The following is a 17,255-nucleotide window of genomic DNA, read 5'->3' as shown; positions in this document are numbered from 1 at the left end:
TTAGTTCAATGTTGAGGTTGATGTTATGAATATTTTGGTTTAAATACTACGCCCCTGTGAAAACAAAACCAAAAGAAATAAGTTATACGATTTTTAGTTGTCAACTTTTCCAGGTCATTAAATTTTCCTAAGAGAATTAAATTGGTTCAACATTTTATTCTACAGTTTTTTTTTCAAAATTTCTATGCCAAAAGTCCATATTCTCGGAAAAGCTAGGAAAAACTTTTAAATATTGGTTACTATTTGCAACGAATGTATGCAAAATTTTAGCAACAGCTGTTATTGTTACCGTAATAGGTAGTTATTACGAATTTTCGACATGATGATATAATAAGTCACCATGCAAAAAATACAATGTCTTCCACTGACAACGTTAAGGTCAAGTGGACTTTTTTTTAATGTTGCCAAATCGGAAAATTGATCCTCTTGGGGTCCATTTGCAGACATGTCGAAAGCAAGGTTGCCACATATTTTTGGTATACATCTACCAAAAATGGTATATTCTTTATTGTGTGATAGACATTGAAGGCTATAGCTTAATGTGGTGGGAAACGATAAATATTTGTATAAAAAGGTTGGGAAATGCCAACAACACACGTTATTTTACAAAGCTTATAACATAGAGACAATCTGCAGAAAAAATTAATATAAAATAGTTCAACAATGCCAACAAAACGCGGTGTTCCAAAGAGGTCCTGTACGTAAGTTCCAACCACGCTAATCGCACAAGAACCAATGTATTCAATGTAGTAAAAAAAAAACATAATTTTATTTATTAATAATTAATAGGCTGTGTACAAAGAATCTCCATCGGCCTCTTTCCGCTGAGATGTAGCGTAGGTGGGCAAAAGATTTGCCAGTCTCGTTGAAAATTGTTTGCCTCCAGTTTTTCTTTGGTCTGCCTCTCCTCCTTGATTCTTGAGAACTCCATTCGAGGGTGTCGTGACATATTTCATCATATGTCTTTCGAATGTTGTGCCCAACCAGTTCTACTTTTTCATTTTAATTTGTTTATTTATAATGTCTTGATCGGCCATTTCGAAATGTGCCTTGTTGGATATATTACGTGGCCACCAAATTTTTTGAATATTGCGAATACATCTGTTGCTAAAAGCATGTAGTTTCTGCTTGACCCTGTAGGTTACAAGCCAGGTCTAGGATCCATACAATAGCACAGTTTTAACGCATACATTATATATGTTTATTTAGGTTTTCGGTGTAAGATTATTTGATTTCCATATATCGGAGCTCGTGGTAAGAGTTTCTTGCTTTCTGTATCCGAGAATTTACATCGTCATCAGTGCCGCCGTCTGCTGTAATCACGCTGCCTAGGTAGCAGAAGCTGTCGATGTTGCTAATGAATTCTTTATTAAGAAGGCAATGTGCTGTCTCATTACATTTGATGCTCATACATTTCGTTTACAATACTCCGTAATAGGTACTTATTACGAATATTTGGTATGGTGGTATAACAAGTAACCATGTAAAGAAATACGATTTGGTATGTTGAAAACTGTGTACATAACGTGGATACAGAAGTAACGGATTAACCTTCCCCCAAAGGAATATGGGATCACATTCAAAAAGAGTTCGTTGGCCAATGTAATATCTAACTATCTGTGAAGAACTGGGGAGATATTTTTAAAACAAAAGACGGGGAATACTTAAAAAAAGTCAGTTCGGAGAAGTTTGAAAGTAAAGCAAGTACAAGTTCATTGAAATATAAGGCGCATGAAAATAGAATCGACTCTGATAATTGCAAGTATTTTGGAAAACAATCAGCTAAAGTATGAACCAGATTTTACAGAAGCAGTGGAGACATTAGCGAAAACTGCTACTTGTATTATACTAATTGATTGATATTTCTAATGTTAATAGATTTTATAATAAACAAAAACAGTACATTCCTGTTAATTGGAAATCACCAAAAAATTCGGCTTATGGTTTAAAAATAGATACAAATTCACGCTTAAAAGAAGCGATGAAGTTGTTTGCGCATTAATGGCTATCTAAATCTGATATATCTTTGGTAGACAGTCTATAAATAGATACAATTCACCCTTAAGACATTGTTTCAGGTACTAAGATCAGTGGAATACAGACAAAGAACACTTCACGTTTTTAAATGTTTTAAATTACCCTTTTGTATGAAAAGTTAGCTTCATACCTTGTAATACGATTTCGAAAATAAAGTGTTTGCACCGAGATAATTCCCATATGTTTTTTCTTTAAAGTTACGTATAAGTAGGAAAATTAAATACTGAACTCCGTTCTTGCTTCGGCAGAACATATACTAAAATTGGAACGATACAGAGAAGATTAGCATGGCCCCTGCGCAAGGATGACACGCAAAATCGTGAAGCGTTCCACATTTTTTACATTATTTTTCCCTCTTGTGGATGGACATAGTGCAAAATTTTCATTTTTTCCACGGTTACTTTTCTTTACAAACATATATAGTTCAAAGAAAGCTATTTCACAACGCTTGTGACAATATGCAAAAGATTAATATAAAATAGTTGAACAATGCCAACAACACACGGTGTTCCCAAGCGGTCCACCATCAAAGTACTAACCGCGCCTGACGCTGCTTAATTTCGGTGATCGGACGAGAACCGATGTACTCAGCGTGGTACGGTCGTTGGCGAGAGATTGTTGACTATTTGACTTCATATCATCAACTAAAGGAATTGTTTCAATTGGAATTAAATAACTTAATAGGTATTTTTGCTTCATCAATTATGTTTACGTTAAGGACAGTTTTACAACTTTTTAATCTATGTCAAAAGAAACTATAATGCAGCCGAAAAGGAATTCATAATTGTATCCGCATAATTTCCAATATTTTTAAGTTTTAAAAATTAAGGAATTTGTTCAAACTGTTATTCTATATGAATTATTTTTAAACATTTCTATGCAAAAGTACATCGATTTCCACTTCCTTCAAAAATCTCGAAATCAACGAATATAGTTGTTATGTACAAGTAATGCATAAAAATATAAGCAAAAAGAGAAACGATAGAAATTTATATAAAAAATTGGACAATGCCAACAACACGCGGTGTTCCCAAGCGGTCCCCCATCTAAGTACTAACCGCGCCCGACGCTGCTTAATTTCGGTGATCGGACGAGAACCGATGTACTCAGCGTGGTATGGTCGTTGGCGAGAGATGCTTGACTATTTGACTTCATATCATCAACTAGAGAAATTGTTTTAATTACAATTGAATAGCTTATTGGGTACTTTTGCTTCAACAATGATGTTTACGTTAAGGACAGTTTTAAAACTTTTTAAGCTATGTCGAAAAAATTATAATGAAGCCTATAATGGGAATTCATAATATTTTTCGCATAATTTCCAACATTTTTAAGTTTTAAAAATTAAGGAATTAGTTCAAAATGCCATTCCATAAGACTTGTTGTTATATATTTCTATGCAAAAGTACATCGATTTCCATTTCCTTCAAAAATCTCGAAATCAACGAATATAGTTGTTATGTACAAGTAATGTATAAAATTATAAGCAAAAAGCGAAACGATAGAAATTTATATAAAAAATTGGACAATGCCAACAACACGCGGTGTTCCCAAGCGGTCCCCCATCTAAGTACTAACCGCGCCCGACGCTGCTTAATTTCGGTGATCGGACGAGAACCGATGTACTCAGCGTGGTATGGTCGTTGGCGAGAGATGCTTGACTATTTGACTCCATATCATCAACTAGAGAAATTGTTTTAATTACAATTGAATAGCTTATTGGGTACTTTTGCTTCAACAATGATGTTTACGTTAAGGACAGTTTTAAAACTTTTTAAGCTATGTCGAAAGAAACTATAATGAAGCCTATAATTGGAATTCATAATATTTTTCGCATAATTTCCAACATTTTTAAGTTTTAAAAATTAAGGAATTAGTTCAAAATGCCATTCCATAAGACTTGTTGTTATATATTTCTATTTCCATTTCCTTCAAAAAGCTACAAATGATCGAATATAGTTGTTATTTACAAGGGATGTATAAAAATACAAGCAAAACGTGAAATCATGGAAATTGGTATAAAAATTTTGACGATGCCAACAACACGCGGTGTTCCCAAGCGGTCCACCATCTAAGTACTAACCGCGCCCGACGCTGCTTAATTTCGGTGATCGGACGAGAACCGATGTACTCAGCGTGGTATGGTCGTTGGCGAAAGAAGATTGAAATTTTGATATCTTATCATCAATTAGCGGTATGGAATACGTTCAATTGGAATCAAATGAATGACGTTTGTTTTAGTTCAATGTTGAGGTTGATGTTATGAATATTTTGGTTTAAATGCTACGCCCCTGTGAAAACAAAACCAAAAGAAATAAGTTATACGATTTTTAGTTGTCAACTTTTCCAGGTCATTAAATTTTCCTAAGAGAATTAAATTGGTTCAACATTTTATTCTACAGTTTTTTTTTTCAAAATTTCTATGCCAAAAGTGTATCTAAGTCCATATTCTCGGAAAAGCTAGGAAAAACTTTTAAATATTGGTTACTATTTGCAACGAATGTATGCAAAATTTTAGCAACAGCTGTTATTGTTACCGTAATAGGTAGTTATTACCAATTTTCGACATGATGATATAATAAGTCACCATGCAAAAAATACAATGTCTTCCACTGACAACGTTAAGGTCAAGTGGACTTTTTTTTAATGTTGCCAAATCGGAAAATTGATCCTCTTGGGGTCCATTTGCAGACATGTCGAAAGCAAGGTTGCCACATATTTTTGGTAGACATCTACCAAAAATGGTATATTCTTTATTGTGTGATAGACATTGAAGGCTATAGCTTAATGTGGTGGGAAACGATAAATATTTGTATAAAAAGGTTGGGAAATGCCAACAACACACGTTATTTTACAAAGCTTATAACATAGAGACAATCTGCAGAAAAAATTAATATAAAATAGTTCAACAATGCCAACAAAACGCGGTGTTCCAAAGAGGTCCTGTACGTAAGTTCCAACCACGCTAATCGCACAAGAACCAATGTATTCAATGTAGTAAAAAAAAACATAATTTTATTTATTAATAATTAATAGGCTGTGTACAAAGAATCTCCATCGGCCTCTTTCCGCTGAGATGTAGCGTAGGTGGGCAAAAGATTTGCCAGTTTCGTTGAAAATTGTTTGCCTCCAGTTTTTCTTTGGTCTGCCTCTCCTCCTTGATTCTTGAGAACTCCATTCGAGGGTGTCGTGACATATTTCATCATATGTCTTTCGAATGTTGTGCCCCAACAAGTTCTACTTTTTCATTTTAATTTGTTTATTTATAATGTCTTGATCGGCCATTTCGAAATGTGCCTTGTTGGATATATTACGTGGCCACCAAATTTTTTGAATATTGCGAATACATCTGTTGCTAAAAGCATGTAGTTTCTGCTTGACCCTGTAGGTTACAAGCCAGGTCTAGGATCCATACAATAGCACAGTTTTAACGCATACATTATATATGTTTATTTAGGTTTTCGGTGTAAGATTATTTGATTTCCATATATCGGAGCTCGTGGTAAGAGTTTCTTGCTTTCTGTATCCGAGAATTTACATCGTCATCAGTGCCGCCGTCTGCTGTAATCACGCTGCCTAGGTAGCAGAAGCTGTCGATGTTGCTAATGAATTCTTTATTAAGAAGGCAATGTGCTGTCTCATTACATTTGATGCTCATACATTTCGTTTACAATACTCCGTAATAGGTACTTATTACGAATATTTGGTATGGTGGTATAACAAGTAACCATGTAAAGAAATACGATTTGGTATGTTGAAAACTGTGTACATAACGTGGATACAGAAGTAACGGATTAACCTTCCCCCAAAGGAATATGGGATCATATTCAAAAAGAGTTCGTTGGCCAATGTAATATCTAACTATCTGTGAAGAACTGGGGAGATATTTTTAAAACAAAAGACGGGGAATACTTAAAAAATGTCAGTTCGGAGAAGTTTGAAAGTAAAACAAGTACAAGTTCATTGAAATATAAGGCGCATGAAAATAGAATCGACTCTGATAATTGCAAGTATTTTGGAAAACAATCAGCTAAAGTATGAACCAGATTTTACAGAAGCAGTGGAGACATTAGCGAAAACTGCTACTTGTATTATACTAATTGATTGATATTTCTAATGTTAATAGATTTTATAATAAACAAAAACAGTACATTCCTGTTAATTGGAAATCACCAAAAAATTCGGCTTATGGTTTAAAAATAGATACAAATTCACGCTTAAAAGAAGCGATGAAGTTGTTTGCACATTAATGGCTATTTAAATCTGATATATCTTTGGTAGACAGTCTATAAATAGATACAATTCACCCTTAAGACATTGTTTCAGGTACTAAGATCAGTGGAATACAGACAAAGAACACTTCACGTTTTTAAATGTTTTAAATTACCCTTTTGTATGAAAAGTTAGCTTCATACCTTGTAATACGATTTCGAAAATAAAGTGTTTGCACCGAGATAATTCCCATATGTTTTTTCTTTAAAGTTACGTATAAGTAGGGAAATTAAATACTGAACTCCGTTCTTGCTTCGGCAGAACATATACTAAAATTGGAACGATACAGAGAAGATTAGCATGGCCCCTGCGCAAGGATGACACGCAAAATCGTGAAGCGTTCCACATTTTTTACATTATTTTTCCCTCTTGTGGATGGACATAGTGCAAAATTTTCATTTTTTCCACGGTTACTTTTCTTTACAAACATATATAGTTCAAAGAAAGCTATTTCACAACGCTTGTGACAATATGCAAAAGATTAATATAAAATAGTTGAACAATGCCAACAACACACGGTGTTCCCAAGCGGTCCACCATCAAAGTACTAACCGCGCCTGACGCTGCTTAATTTCGGTGATCGGACGAGAACCGATGTACTCAGCGTGGTACGGTCGTTGGCGAGAGATTGTTGACTATTTGACTTCATATCATCAACTAAAGGAATTGTTTCAATTGGAATTAAATAACTTAATAGGTATTTTTGCTTCATCAATTATGTTTACGTTAAGGACAGTTTTAAAACTTTTTAATCTATGTCAAAAGAAACTATAATGCAGCCGAAAAGGAATTCATAATTGTATCCGCATAATTTCCAATATTTTTAAGTTTTAAAAATTAAGGAATTTGTTCAAACTGTTATTCTATATGAATTATTTTTAAACATTTCTATGCAAAAGTACATCGATTTCCACTTCCTTCAAAAATCTCGAAATCAACGAATATAGTTGTTATGTACAAGTAATGCATAAAAATATAAGCAAAAAGCGAAACGATAGAAATTTATATAAAAAATTGGACAATGCCAACAACACGCGGTGTTCCCAAGCGGTCCCCCATCTAAGTACTAACCGCGCCCGACGCTGCTTAATTTCGGTGATCGGACGAGAACCGATGTACTCAGCGTGGTATGGTCGTTGGCGAGAGATGCTTGACTATTTGACTTCATATCATCAACTAGAGAAATTGTTTTAATTACAATTGAAATACTTTTGCTTCAACAATGATGTTTACGTTAAGGACAGTTTTAAAACTTTTTAAGCTATGTCGAAAGAAACTATAATGAAGCCTATAATGGGAATTCATAATATTTTTCGCATAATTTCCAACATTTTTAAGTTTAAAAAATTAAGGAATTAGTTCAAAATGCCATTCCATAAGACTTGTTGTTATATATTTCTATGCAAAAGTACATCGATTTCCATTTCCTTCAAAAATCTCGAAATCAACGAATATAGTTGTTATGTACAAGTAATGTATAAAATTATAAGCAAAAAGCGAAACGATAGAAATTTATATAAAAAATTGGACAATGCCAACAACACGCGGTGTTCCCAAGCGGTCCCCCATCTAAGTACTAACCGCGCCCGACGCTGCTTAATTTCGGTGATCGGACGAGAACCGATGTAGTCAGCGTGGTATGGTCGTTGGCGAGAGATGCTTGACTATTTGACTCCATATCATCAACTAGAGAAATTGTTTTGATTACAATTGAATAGCTTATTGGGTACTTTTGCTTCAACAATGATGTTTACGTTAAGGACAGTTTTAAAACTTTTTAAGCTATGTCGAAAGAAACTATAATGAAGCCTATAATTGGAATTCATAATATTTTTCGCATAATTTCCAACATTTTTAAGTTTTAAAAATTAAGGAATTAGTTCAAAATGCCATTCCATAAGACTTGTTGTTATATATTTCTATTTCCATTTCCTTCAAAAAGCTACAAATGATCGAATATAGTTGTTATTTACAAGGGATGTATAAAAATACAAGCAAAACGTGAAATCATGGAAATTGGTATAAAAATTTTGACGATGCCAACAACACGCGGTGTTCCCAAGCGGTCCCCCATCTAAGTACTAACCGCGCCCGACGCTGCTTAATTTCGGTGATCGGACGAGAACCGATGTACTCAGCGTGGTATGGTCGTTGGCGAAAGAAGATTGAAATTTTGATATCTTATCATCAATTAGCGGTATGGAATACGTTCAATTGGAATCAAATGAATGACGTTTGTTTTAGTTCAATGTTGAGGTTGATGTTATCAATATTTTGGTTTAAATACTACGCCCCTGTGAAAACAAAACCAAAAGAAATAAGTTATACGATTTTTAGTTGTCAACTTTTCCAGGTCATTAAATTTTCCTAAGAGAATTAAATTGGTTCAACATTTTATTCTACAGTTTTTTTTCAAAATTTCTATGCCAAAAGTGTATCTAAGTCCATATTCTCGGAAAAGCTAGGAAAAACTTTTAAATATTGGTTACTATTTGCAACGAATGTATGCAAAATTTTAGCAACAGCTGTTATTGTTACCGTAATAGGTAGTTATTACCAATTTTCGACATGATGATATAATAAGTCACCATGCAAAAAATACAATGTCTTCCACTGACAACGTTAAGGTCAAGTGGACTTTTTTTTAATGTTGCCAAATCGGAAAATTGATCCTCTTGGGGTCCATTTGCAGACATGTCGAAAGCAAGGTTGCCACATATTTTTGGTATACATCTACCAAAAATGGTATATTCTTTATTGTGTGATAGACATTGAAGGCTATAGCTTAATGTGGTGGGAAACGATAAATATTTGTATAAAAAGGTTGGGAAATGCCAACAACACACGTTATTTTACAAAGCTTATAACATAGAGACAATCTGCAGAAAAAATTAATATAAAATAGTTGAACAATGCCAACAAAACGCGGTGTTCCAAAGAGGTCCTGTACGTAAGTTCCAACCACGCTAATCGCACAAGAACCAATGTATTCAATGTAGTAAAAAAAACATAATTTTATATTATTATTCAGCAAATTACGTCAAGAACATAGGCTGTGTACATAGAATCTCCATCGGCCTCTTTCCGCTGCGATGTAGCGTAGGTGGGCAAAAGATTTGCCAGTCTCGTTGAAAATTGTTTGCCTCCAGTTTTTCTTTGGTCTGCCTCTCCTCCTTGATTCTTGAGAACTCCATTCGAGGGTGTCGTAACATATTTCATCATATGTCTTTCGAAGGTTGTGCCCCAACCAGTTCTACTTTTTCATTTTAATTTGTTTATTTATAATGTCTTGATCGGCCATTTCGAAATGTGCCTTGTTGGATATATTACGTGGCCACCAAATTTTTTGAATATTGCGAATACATCTGTTGCTAAAAGCATGTAGTTTCTGCTTGACCCTGTAGGTTACAAGCCAGGTCTAGGATCCATACAATAGCACAGTTTTAACGCATACATTATATATGTTTATTTAGGTTTTCGGTGTAAGATTATTTGATTTCCATATATCGGAGCTCGTGGTAAGAGTTTCTTGCTTTCTGTATCCGAGAATTTACATCGTCATCAGTGCCGCCGTCTGCTGTAATCACGCTGCCTAGGTAGCAGAAGCTGTCGATGTTGCTAATGAATTCTTTATTAAGAAGGCAATGTGCTGTCTCATTACATTTGATGCTCATACATTTCGTTTACAATACTCCGTAATAGGTACTTATTACGAATATTTGGTATGGTGGTATAACAAGTAACCATGTAAAGAAATACGATTTGGTATGTTGAAAACTGTGTACATAACGTGGATACAGAAGTAACGGATTAACCTTCCCCCAAAGGAATATGGGATCATATTCAAAAAGAGTTCGTTGGCCAATGTAATATCTAACTATCTGTGAAGAACTGGGGAGATATTTTTAAAACAAAAGACGGGGAATACTTAAAAAATGTCAGTTCGGAGAAGTTTGAAAGTAAAACAAGTACAAGTTCATTGAAATATAAGGCGCATGAAAATAGAATCGACTCTGATAATTGCAAGTATTTTGGAAAACAATCAGCTAAAGTATGAACCAGATTTTACAGAAGCAGTGGAGACATTAGCGAAAACTGCTACTTGTATTATACTAATTGATTGATATTTCTAATGTTAATAGATTTTATAATAAACAAAAACAGTACATTCCTGTTAATTGGAAATCACCAAAAAATTCGGCTTATGGTTTAAAAATAGATACAAATTCACGCTTAAAAGAAGCGATGAAGTTGTTTGCACATTAATGGCTATTTAAATCTGATATATCTTTGGTAGACAGTCTATAAATAGATACAATTCACCCTTAAGACATTGTTTCAGGTACTAAGATCAGTGGAATACAGACAAAGAACACTTCACGTTTTTAAATGTTTTAAATTACCCTTTTGTATGAAAAGTTAGCTTCATACCTTGTAATACGATTTCGAAAATAAAGTGTTTGCACCGAGATAATTCCCATATGTTTTTTCTTTAAAGTTACGTATAAGTAGGGAAATTAAATACTGAACTCCGTTCTTGCTTCGGCAGAACATATACTAAAATTGGAACGATACAGAGAAGATTAGCATGGCCCCTGCGCAAGGATGACACGCAAAATCGTGAAGCGTTCCACATTTTTTACATTATTTTTCCCTCTTGTGGATGGACATAGTGCAAAATTTTCATTTTTTCCACGGTTACTTTTCTTTACAAACATATATAGTTCAAAGAAAGCTATTTCACAACGCTTGTGACAATATGCAAAAGATTAATATAAAATAGTTGAACAATGCCAACAACACACGGTGTTCCCAAGCGGTCCACCATCAAAGTACTAACCGCGCCTGACGCTGCTTAATTTCGGTGATCGGACGAGAACCGATGTACTCAGCGTGGTACGGTCGTTGGCGAGAGATTGTTGACTATTTGACTTCATATCATCAACTAAAGGAATTGTTTCAATTGGAATTAAATAACTTAATAGGTATTTTTGCTTCATCAATTATGTTTACGTTAAGGACAGTTTTAAAACTTTTTAATCTATGTCAAAAGAAACTATAATGCAGCCGAAAAGGAATTCATAATTGTATCCGCATAATTTCCAATATTTTTAAGTTTTAAAAATTAAGGAATTTGTTCAAACTGTTATTCTATATGAATTATTTTTAAACATTTCTATGCAAAAGTACATCGATTTCCACTTCCTTCAAAAATCTCGAAATCAACGAATATAGTTGTTATGTACAAGTAATGCATAAAAATATAAGCAAAAAGCGAAACGATAGAAATTTATATAAAAAATTGGACAATGCCAACAACACGCGGTGTTCCCAAGCGGTCCCCCATCTAAGTACTAACCGCGCCCGACGCTGCTTAATTTCGGTGATCGGACGAGAACCGATGTACTCAGCGTGGTATGGTCGTTGGCGAGAGATGCTTGACTATTTGACTTCATATCATCAACTAGAGAAATTGTTTTAATTACAATTGAAATACTTTTGCTTCAACAATGATGTTTACGTTAAGGACAGTTTTAAAACTTTTTAAGCTATGTCGAAAGAAACTATAATGAAGCCTATAATGGGAATTCATAATATTTTTCGCATAATTTCCAACATTTTTAAGTTTAAAAAATTAAGGAATTAGTTCAAAATGCCATTCCATAAGACTTGTTGTTATATATTTCTATGCAAAAGTACATCGATTTCCATTTCCTTCAAAAATCTCGAAATCAACGAATATAGTTGTTATGTACAAGTAATGTATAAAATTATAAGCAAAAAGCGAAACGATAGAAATTTATATAAAAAATTGGACAATGCCAACAACACGCGGTGTTCCCAAGCGGTCCCCCATCTAAGTACTAACCGCGCCCGACGCTGCTTAATTTCGGTGATCGGACGAGAACCGATGTAGTCAGCGTGGTATGGTCGTTGGCGAGAGATGCTTGACTATTTGACTCCATATCATCAACTAGAGAAATTGTTTTGATTACAATTGAATAGCTTATTGGGTACTTTTGCTTCAACAATGATGTTTACGTTAAGGACAGTTTTAAAACTTTTTAAGCTATGTCGAAAGAAACTATAATGAAGCCTATAATTGGAATTCATAATATTTTTCGCATAATTTCCAACATTTTTAAGTTTTAAAAATTAAGGAATTAGTTCAAAATGCCATTCCATAAGACTTGTTGTTATATATTTCTATTTCCATTTCCTTCAAAAAGCTACAAATGATCGAATATAGTTGTTATTTACAAGGGATGTATAAAAATACAAGCAAAACGTGAAATCATGGAAATTGGTATAAAAATTTTGACGATGCCAACAACACGCGGTGTTCCCAAGCGGTCCCCCATCTAAGTACTAACCGCGCCCGACGCTGCTTAATTTCGGTGATCGGACGAGAACCGATGTACTCAGCGTGGTATGGTCGTTGGCGAAAGAAGATTGAAATTTTGATATCTTATCATCAATTAGCGGTATGGAATACGTTCAATTGGAATCAAATGAATGACGTTTGTTTTAGTTCAATGTTGAGGTTGATGTTATCAATATTTTGGTTTAAATACTACGCCCCTGTGAAAACAAAACCAAAAGAAATAAGTTATACGATTTTTAGTTGTCAACTTTTCCAGGTCATTAAATTTTCCTAAGAGAATTAAATTGGTTCAACATTTTATTCTACAGTTTTTTTTCAAAATTTCTATGCCAAAAGTGTATCTAAGTCCATATTCTCGGAAAAGCTAGGAAAAACTTTTAAATATTGGTTACTATTTGCAACGAATGTATGCAAAATTTTAGCAACAGCTGTTATTGTTACCGTAATAGGTAGTTATTACCAATTTTCGACATGATGATATAATAAGTCACCATGCAAAAAATACAATGTCTTCCACTGACAACGTTAAGGTCAAGTGGACTTTTTTTTAATGTTGCCAAATCGGAAAATTGATCCTCTTGGGGTCCATTTGCAGACATGTCGAAAGCAAGGTTGCCACATATTTTTGGTATACATCTACCAAAAATGGTATATTCTTTATTGTGTGATAGACATTGAAGGCTATAGCTTAATGTGGTGGGAAACGATAAATATTTGTATAAAAAGGTTGGGAAATGCCAACAACACACGTTATTTTACAAAGCTTATAACATAGAGACAATCTGCAGAAAAAATTAATATAAAATAGTTGAACAATGCCAACAAAACGCGGTGTTCCAAAGAGGTCCTGTACGTAAGTTCCAACCACGCTAATCGCACAAGAACCAATGTATTCAATGTAGTAAAAAAAACATAATTTTATATTATTATTCAGCAAATTACGTCAAGAACATAGGCTGTGTACATAGAATCTCCATCGGCCTCTTTCCGCTGCGATGTAGCGTAGGTGGGCAAAAGATTTGCCAGTCTCGTTGAAAATTGTTTGCCTCCAGTTTTTCTTTGGTCTGCCTCTCCTCCTTGATTCTTGAGAACTCCATTCGAGGGTGTCGTAACATATTTCATCATATGTCTTTCGAAGGTTGTGCCCCAACCAGTTCTACTTTTTCATTTTAATTTGTTTATTTATAATGTCTTGATCGGCCATTTCGAAATGTGCCTTGTTGGATATATTACGTGGCCACCAAATTTTTTGAATATTGCGAATACATCTGTTGCTAAAAGCATGTAGTTTCTGCTTGACCCTGTAGGTTACAAGCCAGGTCTAGGATCCATACAATAGCACAGTTTTAACGCATACATTATATATGTTTATTTAGGTTTTCGGTGTAAGATTATTTGATTTCCATATATCGGAGCTCGTGGTAAGAGTTTCTTGCTTTCTGTATCCGAGAATTTACATCGTCATCAGTGCCGCCGTCTGCTGTAATCACGCTGCCTAGGTAGCAGAAGCTGTCGATGTTGCTAATGAATTCTTTATTAAGAAGGCAATGTGCTGTCTCATTACATTTGATGCTCATACATTTCGTTTACAATACTCCGTAATAGGTACTTATTACGAATATTTGGTATGGTGGTATAACAAGTAACCATGTAAAGAAATACGATTTGGTATGTTGAAAACTGTGTACATAACGTGGATACAGAAGTAACGGATTAACCTTCCCCCAAAGGAATATGGGATCATATTCAAAAAGAGTTCGTTGGCCAATGTAATATCTAACTATCTGTGAAGAACTGGGGAGATATTTTTAAAACAAAAGACGGGGAATACTTAAAAAATGTCAGTTCGGAGAAGTTTGAAAGTAAAACAAGTACAAGTTCATTGAAATATAAGGCGCATGAAAATAGAATCGACTCTGATAATTGCAAGTATTTTGGAAAACAATCAGCTAAAGTATGAACCAGATTTTACAGAAGCAGTGGAGACATTAGCGAAAACTGCTACTTGTATTATACTAATTGATTGATATTTCTAATGTTAATAGATTTTATAATAAACAAAAACAGTACATTCCTGTTAATTGGAAATCACCAAAAAATTCGGCTTATGGTTTAAAAATAGATACAAATTCACGCTTAAAAGAAGCGATGAAGTTGTTTGCACATTAATGGCTATTTAAATCTGATATATCTTTGGTAGACAGTCTATAAATAGATACAATTCACCCTTAAGACATTGTTTCAGGTACTAAGATCAGTGGAATACAGACAAAGAACACTTCACGTTTTTAAATGTTTTAAATTACCCTTTTGTATGAAAAGTTAGCTTCATACCTTGTAATACGATTTCGAAAATAAAGTGTTTGCACCGAGATAATTCCCATATGTTTTTTCGTATAAGTAGGGAAATTAAATACTGAACTCCGTTCTTGCTTCGGCAGAACATATACTAAAATTGGAACGACACAGAGAAGATTAGCATGGCCCCTGCGCAAGGATGACACGCAAAATCGTGAAGCGTTCCACATTTTTTACATTATTTTTCCCTCTTGTGGATGGACATAGTGCAAAATTTTCATTTTTTCCACGGTTACTTTTCTTTACAAACATATATAGTTCAAAGAAAGCTATTTCACAACGCTTGTGACAATATGCAAAAGATTAATATAAAATAGTTGAACAATGCCAACAACACACGGTGTTCCCAAGCGGTCCACCATCAAAGTACTAACCGCGCCTGACGCTGCTTAATTTCGGTGATCGGACGAGAACCGATGTACTCAGCGTGGTACGGTCGTTGGCGAGAGATTGTTGACTATTTGACTTCATATCATCAACTAAAGGAATTGTTTCAATTGGAATTAAATAACTTAATAGGTATTTTTGCTTCATCAATTATGTTTACGTTAAGGACAGTTTTAAAACTTTTTAATCTATGTCAAAAGAAACTATAATGCAGCCGAAAAGGAATTCATAATTGTATCCGCATAATTTCCAATATTTTTAAGTTTTAAAAATTAAGGAATTTGTTCAAACTGTTATTCTATATGAATTATTTTTAAACATTTCTATGCAAAAGTACATCGATTTCCACTTCCTTCAAAAATCTCGAAATCAACGAATATAGTTGTTATGTACAAGTAATGCATAAAAATATAAGCAAAAAGCGAAACGATAGAAATTTATATAAAAAATTGGACAATGCCAACAACACGCGGTGTTCCCAAGCGGTCCCCCATCTAAGTACTAACCGCGCCCGACGCTGCTTAATTTCGGTGATCGGACGAGAACCGATGTACTCAGCGTGGTATGGTCGTTGGCGAGAGATGCTTGACTATTTGACTTCATATCATCAACTAGAGAAATTGTTTTAATTACAATTGAAATACTTTTGCTTCAACAATGATGTTTACGTTAAGGACAGTTTTAAAACTTTTTAAGCTATGTCGAAAGAAACTATAATGAAGCCTATAATGGGAATTCATAATATTTTTCGCATAATTTCCAACATTTTTAAGTTTAAAAAATTAAGGAATTAGTTCAAAATGCCATTCCATAAGACTTGTTGTTATATATTTCTATGCAAAAGTACATCGATTTCCATTTCCTTCAAAAATCTCGAAATCAACGAATATAGTTGTTATGTACAAGTAATGTATAAAATTATAAGCAAAAAGCGAAACGATAGAAATTTATATAAAAAATTGGACAATGCCAACAACACGCGGTGTTCCCAAGCGGTCCCCCATCTAAGTACTAACCGCGCCCGACGCTGCTTAATTTCGGTGATCGGACGAGAACCGATGTAGTCAGCGTGGTATGGTCGTTGGCGAGAGATGCTTGACTATTTGACTCCATATCATCAACTAGAGAAATTGTTTTGATTACAATTGAATAGCTTATTGGGTACTTTTGCTTCAACAATGATGTTTACGTTAAGGACAGTTTTAAAACTTTTTAAGCTATGTCGAAAGAAACTATAATGAAGCCTATAATTGGAATTCATAATATTTTTCGCATAATTTCCAACATTTTTAAGTTTTAAAAATTAAGGAATTAGTTCAAAATGCCATTCCATAAGACTTGTTGTTATATATTTCTATTTCCATTTCCTTCAAAAAGCTACAAATGATCGAATATAGTTGTTATTTACAAGGGATGTATAAAAATACAAGCAAAACGTGAAATCATGGAAATTGGTATAAAAATTTTGACGATGCCAACAACACGCGGTGTTCCCAAGCGGTCCACCATCTAAGTACTAACCGCGCCCGACGCTGCTTAATTTCGGTGATCGGACGAGAACCGATGTACTCAGCGTGGTATGGTCGTTGGCGAAAGAAGATTGAAATTTTGATATCTTATCATCAATTAGCGGTATGGAATACGTTCAATTGGAATCAAATGAATGACGTTTGTTTTAGTTCAATGTTGAGGTTGATGTTATCAATATTTTGGTTTAAATACTACGCCCCTGTGAAAACAAAACCAAAAGAAATAAGTTATACGATTTTTAGTTGTCAACTTTTCCAGGTCATTAAATTTTCCTAAGAGAATTAAA

The 17,255-nt window shown here is 34.2% G+C and overlaps 16 non-coding genes and 4 pseudogenes across 16 annotated transcripts; 4 read left to right on the top strand and 16 right to left on the bottom strand.

The window, feature by feature from the left end:
- The first annotated feature begins 2,269 nt into the window (after nucleotides 1-2,269).
- LOC142222826 (U6 spliceosomal RNA) lies at nucleotides 2,270-2,376 on the top strand. The gene has a single exon (XR_012718423.1). It is a non-coding gene; the product is annotated as a U6 spliceosomal RNA (small nuclear RNA).
- A 151-nt stretch (nucleotides 2,377-2,527) lies between these two features.
- On the bottom strand, nucleotides 2,528-2,646 carry LOC142222770 (5S ribosomal RNA; annotated as a pseudogene).
- Nucleotides 2,647-3,046: 400 nt separating this feature from the next.
- LOC142222825 (5S ribosomal RNA) lies at nucleotides 3,047-3,165 on the bottom strand. Its single transcript, XR_012718422.1, has one exon. It is a non-coding gene; the product is annotated as a 5S ribosomal RNA (ribosomal RNA).
- Nucleotides 3,166-3,566: 401 nt separating this feature from the next.
- LOC142222814 (5S ribosomal RNA) lies at nucleotides 3,567-3,685 on the bottom strand. Its single transcript, XR_012718411.1, has one exon. It is a non-coding gene; the product is annotated as a 5S ribosomal RNA (ribosomal RNA).
- A 386-nt stretch (nucleotides 3,686-4,071) lies between these two features.
- Nucleotides 4,072-4,190, bottom strand: LOC142222701 (5S ribosomal RNA). The gene has a single exon (XR_012718369.1). It is a non-coding gene; the product is annotated as a 5S ribosomal RNA (ribosomal RNA).
- A 2,364-nt stretch (nucleotides 4,191-6,554) lies between these two features.
- On the top strand, nucleotides 6,555-6,661 carry LOC142222824 (U6 spliceosomal RNA). Its single transcript, XR_012718421.1, has one exon. It is a non-coding gene; the product is annotated as a U6 spliceosomal RNA (small nuclear RNA).
- Nucleotides 6,662-6,812: 151 nt separating this feature from the next.
- On the bottom strand, nucleotides 6,813-6,931 carry LOC142222769 (5S ribosomal RNA; annotated as a pseudogene).
- A 400-nt stretch (nucleotides 6,932-7,331) lies between these two features.
- Nucleotides 7,332-7,450, bottom strand: LOC142222802 (5S ribosomal RNA). The gene has a single exon (XR_012718401.1). It is a non-coding gene; the product is annotated as a 5S ribosomal RNA (ribosomal RNA).
- Nucleotides 7,451-7,841: 391 nt separating this feature from the next.
- On the bottom strand, nucleotides 7,842-7,960 carry LOC142222859 (5S ribosomal RNA). The gene has a single exon (XR_012718452.1). It is a non-coding gene; the product is annotated as a 5S ribosomal RNA (ribosomal RNA).
- A 386-nt stretch (nucleotides 7,961-8,346) lies between these two features.
- On the bottom strand, nucleotides 8,347-8,465 carry LOC142222792 (5S ribosomal RNA). Its single transcript, XR_012718398.1, has one exon. It is a non-coding gene; the product is annotated as a 5S ribosomal RNA (ribosomal RNA).
- Nucleotides 8,466-10,842: 2,377 nt separating this feature from the next.
- Nucleotides 10,843-10,949, top strand: LOC142222823 (U6 spliceosomal RNA). Its single transcript, XR_012718420.1, has one exon. It is a non-coding gene; the product is annotated as a U6 spliceosomal RNA (small nuclear RNA).
- Nucleotides 10,950-11,100: 151 nt separating this feature from the next.
- Nucleotides 11,101-11,219, bottom strand: LOC142222768 (5S ribosomal RNA; annotated as a pseudogene).
- A 400-nt stretch (nucleotides 11,220-11,619) lies between these two features.
- LOC142222779 (5S ribosomal RNA) lies at nucleotides 11,620-11,738 on the bottom strand. Its single transcript, XR_012718396.1, has one exon. It is a non-coding gene; the product is annotated as a 5S ribosomal RNA (ribosomal RNA).
- Nucleotides 11,739-12,129: 391 nt separating this feature from the next.
- LOC142222785 (5S ribosomal RNA) lies at nucleotides 12,130-12,248 on the bottom strand. Its single transcript, XR_012718397.1, has one exon. It is a non-coding gene; the product is annotated as a 5S ribosomal RNA (ribosomal RNA).
- A 386-nt stretch (nucleotides 12,249-12,634) lies between these two features.
- Nucleotides 12,635-12,753, bottom strand: LOC142222767 (5S ribosomal RNA). Its single transcript, XR_012718395.1, has one exon. It is a non-coding gene; the product is annotated as a 5S ribosomal RNA (ribosomal RNA).
- A 2,366-nt stretch (nucleotides 12,754-15,119) lies between these two features.
- LOC142222841 (U6 spliceosomal RNA) lies at nucleotides 15,120-15,226 on the top strand. Its single transcript, XR_012718438.1, has one exon. It is a non-coding gene; the product is annotated as a U6 spliceosomal RNA (small nuclear RNA).
- A 151-nt stretch (nucleotides 15,227-15,377) lies between these two features.
- On the bottom strand, nucleotides 15,378-15,496 carry LOC142222766 (5S ribosomal RNA; annotated as a pseudogene).
- A 400-nt stretch (nucleotides 15,497-15,896) lies between these two features.
- On the bottom strand, nucleotides 15,897-16,015 carry LOC142222755 (5S ribosomal RNA). The gene has a single exon (XR_012718394.1). It is a non-coding gene; the product is annotated as a 5S ribosomal RNA (ribosomal RNA).
- Nucleotides 16,016-16,406: 391 nt separating this feature from the next.
- On the bottom strand, nucleotides 16,407-16,525 carry LOC142222668 (5S ribosomal RNA). The gene has a single exon (XR_012718338.1). It is a non-coding gene; the product is annotated as a 5S ribosomal RNA (ribosomal RNA).
- Nucleotides 16,526-16,911: 386 nt separating this feature from the next.
- LOC142222700 (5S ribosomal RNA) lies at nucleotides 16,912-17,030 on the bottom strand. Its single transcript, XR_012718368.1, has one exon. It is a non-coding gene; the product is annotated as a 5S ribosomal RNA (ribosomal RNA).
- Nucleotides 17,031-17,255: the final 225 nt, after the last annotated feature.

The sequence above is a fragment of the Haematobia irritans genome, chromosome 1 (assembly GCF_050003625.1).
Source record: "Haematobia irritans isolate KBUSLIRL chromosome 1, ASM5000362v1, whole genome shotgun sequence".
NCBI classification, from domain to species: Eukaryota; Metazoa; Arthropoda; class Insecta; order Diptera; family Muscidae; genus Haematobia; species Haematobia irritans.
The sequence above is the reverse complement of the archived record's forward strand: the minus strand, read 5'-3'. Positions and strand labels throughout refer to the sequence as shown.